We start from the raw sequence: 4,111 nt of genomic DNA on the forward strand, positions 1-4,111 counted from the left end.
AAATTTAAATAAATTGTGAGTTGGAATGGGTAGTTTTTGAAAATAATAAAAGTTCTGAAGTTGGAACGGGAAATTTCAAATTTAAACAAATTTTGAGTTGGATCAGGGAAATTTGTTAAATTTAAATAAATTGTGAGTTGGAATGGGGAATTTTTGAAAATAATAAAAATTCTGATCTTGGAACGGGGAATTTTAAATTGAAATAAATTTCGAGTTGGAATGGAGAATTTAAAAAAAGTATAAAAATTCTGGACTTGGAATGGGAAATTTCAAATTTAAACAAATTTTGAGTTGGAACAGGGAAATTTTTTTAATTTAAATAAATTGTGTGTTGGAGTGGGGAATTTTTGAAAATAATAAAAATTCCGATCTTGGAACGGGGAATTTTAAATTGAAATAAATTTCGAGTTGGAATGGAGAATTTAAAAAAAGTATAAAAATTCTGGACTTGGAACAGGGAGTTTCAAATTTAAATAAATTTTGAGTTGGAATAGGGAACTTTAAAAAAATAATGAAACTCTTGGATTGGAATAAGGAATTTAGAAATTTAAATAAATTCTGATTTGGAATAGGAAATTTGCAAACTTGAAATTAAGTCTCAATTGGAATAGGGAATTGTCGAATTTCAATAAATTGTGAGTTGGAACAGGGAAGTTTAAATCAATTCTGACTTTGGATGGGGAATTTTTGAATAGAATGAAAATTCTGGACTTGGAACGGGAAATTTCAAATTTAAACAAATTTTGAGTTGGAACAGGGAAATTTGTTAAATTTAAATAAATTGTGAGTTGGAATGGGTAATTTCTGAAAATAATAAAAGTTCTGAAATTGGAACGGGACATTTCAAATTTAAACACATTTTGAGTTGGAACAGGGAAATATGTTAAATTTAAATAAATTGTGAGTTGGAATGGGTAGTTTTTGAAAATAATAAAAGTTCTGAACTTGGAACGGGAAATTTCAAATTTAAACAAATTTTGAGTTGGAACAGGGAAATTTGTTAAATTTAAATAAATTGTGAGTTGGAATGGGGGATTTTTGAAAATAATAAAAATGCTGATTTTGGAACGGGGAATTTTAAATTGAAATAAATTTCGAGTTGGAATGGAGAATTTTAACAAAGAAGAAAAATTCTAGACTTGGAACAGGGAATTTCCAATTTAAATAAATTTTGAGTTGGGATAGGGAACTTTAAAAAAATAATGAAACTTCTAGATTGGAACAAGGAATTTCGAAATTTAAATAAATTCTGATTTGGAATAGAAAATTTTCAAACTTGAAATAAATTCTCAATTGGAACAGGGAATTTTCAAATTTCAATAAATTATGAGTTGGAACAGGGAAGTTTAAATAAATTCCGACTTGGAATGGGGAATTTTTAAATAGAACAAAAATTATGGACTTGGAACGGGAAATTTCAAATTTAAACATATTTTGAGTTGGAAAAGGGAAATTTTTTTTAATTTAAATAAATTGTGAGTTGGAATGGGGAATTTTTGAAAAATAATAAAAATTCTGTACTAGCAACAGGGAATTTCAAATGGAAATAAATTTCGAGTTGGGATGGAGAATTTTAAAAAAGAATAAAAATTCTGGACTTGGAACAGGGAATTTCAATTTTGAAAAAATTTTGAGTTGGAATAGGGAACTTTAAAAAATAATTAGACTTCTGGATTGGAACAGGGAATTTGAAAATTAAAGAAATTCGGACTTGGAACAGGGAATTTCAAACTTCAATAAATTTTAAGTTGGAACAGGGAATCTTAAAATTTAAATAAATTCTGAATTGGAACAGGGAATTTGAAAACTTAAATATATTCTGAATTGGAATGGAGAATTTTTAAAAATAATAAAAATTCTGGAATAGGAACAGGGAATTTTCAGAAATAATTATAATTTTTGTCATTCACTTTGAACTTTTATGAATATTATCGAATTCTTCTTATTTCCTTTTAATTCTTCAAAATTCACACGAAATTTAATAAATTCAGTGAAAGTTTTTGAATTTCTTCTAATCCGTTTGAATTTAACATAAATTGTTTTGAAATCTTATGCCTTTCGTTAAAGTTCGACTGGAATTCTTATAAATTTCATTGAATTCTTTTTATTAAAAAAAAATTTCACCTTATTAATGCAGATTAGTCATTTTTGGTCACTTTTTCGGTTCAAATAGATCACTTTTTCACTTTTTTCACATGTTATAAATTAAAATTAAAATTTGATTTTTAAATATCAATAATCGGGAAATAAAAAATTAGTCATAGAAAAATCAGGGAATTTTGAAAATTAAATTGTGCAGCCACTTTACCAATGAATCTGGTGAATTGAAAGTCTTGTGGCGCCCCTTTTTTCTTTTATCTTTCAGCGTGTCGTGTGCATTCTTTAATCTTTGTTATCAGTTTCCATGATTGGTACTAGCGAGCTGAGTGCAGAACTATGTTTTACCAAGAGCGTAATTATCAGAGGCTCTTTTGAATAATACAATTTTTATTTTATGTGCATTCGAAATCAGTATTTATTTTTGATTTTTATGATTCAATTATTAATATTTTTGAATAGTTTTCTACCAAAAAAAAGATGAATTCGCAACAAATTACTTAAGTTTTTAACCAAACAGTTCAATATTTAAACTAAAGATGATTAATTTTTAAATAAAAATAGAATAATTAAATTTTTATTGAAAGCAACTAATTTTTAATTAAAAATTAAACAAATTTTTAGCTAAATTGTTGCATTTTCAATACAAAAAACAAATTTTTTATTTAAAAACCAAATAGTTACATTTTTAGTACAAACAAATATTTTTATCTGATAAACGGAATTTTCGAGAAAGTAGTTCAATTTTCAATCTAAAAAGATACATTTTGAACAAAAAATATAACAATGTATATTTAAAAAAGTATTTTAATTGTTAATCAAAAGAAACTGTATTTAGCCATAAAAAATGAATTTTTAACAAAATACTTGAATACGAATTTTCAACAAAACTCATAAATTTTTCAATCAAGAAGATTAGTTTTTGTTACGAAAAAATAGTCATTTCAAAACAAAACAAAAAAATTAAAATTTCAATTGAGCAAGTAAGTTTTGAATTAAAATGATCAGTCTTTAACTAAAAAATTGAATCTTTAACCAAATGTTTAACTTTCGAAAAATGTTAAAATTTTTCGCCCACTTTTGTTATTTTCTACCAGATTGTTCAATTTTCTATAATTATATTACAGTTTCGACCCTATGGAACAGGAATAGAATTTTCAATAAAAAAGTAATTTTTCATAAAGAATAAACGAATTTTCGATAAAACTTTTTAATTTTTAAAACAAATTGTTGAATTTTCAAGCCCAACTGATAAATTTTCTACAAAAAAATTTAAATTTTTAACTTGAAAATACTAATTTTAACCAAAAATGTATTCATTGATATTAAAATTATAAAAATGTAATTGCAAACAAAAAAAGTTTAATATCACAAAAAAAAACAATTTTCATAAAATACTTGAATCTCTTGACGCGATGTTAGTTCAAATTTAATTTAATTAATTTTTAAAATTAAAATATTCTTTTTGGTTTCTAAACATTTTTAACTAAATATTAGAATTTTTAATTAAAAAAATAAATTTTCAAGAAAAAATATAATAATTGATATTACAAAAAACAAACGTTTAGGTTAAATGTTCGAGCTGAAATTACGAATTTTCTACAAAACAATTGGATTTAGAACCCAAAAATGTAAATTTTCAATAAAAAAGTTAATTTTTAACAGAAAGGGATTAGTTTTTAACTAGACAGAGTAGACAGTTGCGTTTTTAACAAAAAACGGATGAATTTTCAAATCAAAAGAAAAAAAATTGCAATCAAAGAATTGAATTTTTGAACTAGAAATCATCAATTTTTTGACAAAAAATGGAGTAGATAGAGAATAAGAGTAGAATTTTCATTTAAAAAAAAACTAATTTTTAATAAAACATAAACGAATTTTCTAAAAACTAGTTGAAGTTTTTACCAAATAGTGGAATTTTCAAGTCCAAGAGAAAAATTCTCTACAAAAAAGTTGAACTTTTAACCTGAAAATACTCGTTTTCACTACAAAATTTAATTGTTTATGTTCAACG

The 4,111-nt window shown here is 24.1% G+C and overlaps 1 protein-coding gene across 1 annotated transcript in view; it reads right to left on the bottom strand.

Annotated features, from left to right (window-relative positions):
• Positions 1–2,193, bottom strand: part of LOC117168935 (cell cycle checkpoint protein RAD1) — a 67,521-nt gene extending 65,328 nt beyond the window's left edge. The window contains exon 1 of the mRNA XM_033354924.1: positions 2,125–2,193. The gene's annotated coding sequence lies outside the window, so the exon portion shown is untranslated. The remainder of the gene's footprint in view (positions 1–2,124) is intronic.
• Between the last annotated feature and the right edge of the window lie 1,918 nt (positions 2,194–4,111).

The sequence above is a fragment of the Belonocnema kinseyi genome, chromosome 3, assembly GCF_010883055.1.
Source record: "Belonocnema kinseyi isolate 2016_QV_RU_SX_M_011 chromosome 3, B_treatae_v1, whole genome shotgun sequence".
In the NCBI taxonomy this organism is placed as follows: Eukaryota; Metazoa; Arthropoda; class Insecta; order Hymenoptera; family Cynipidae; genus Belonocnema; species Belonocnema kinseyi.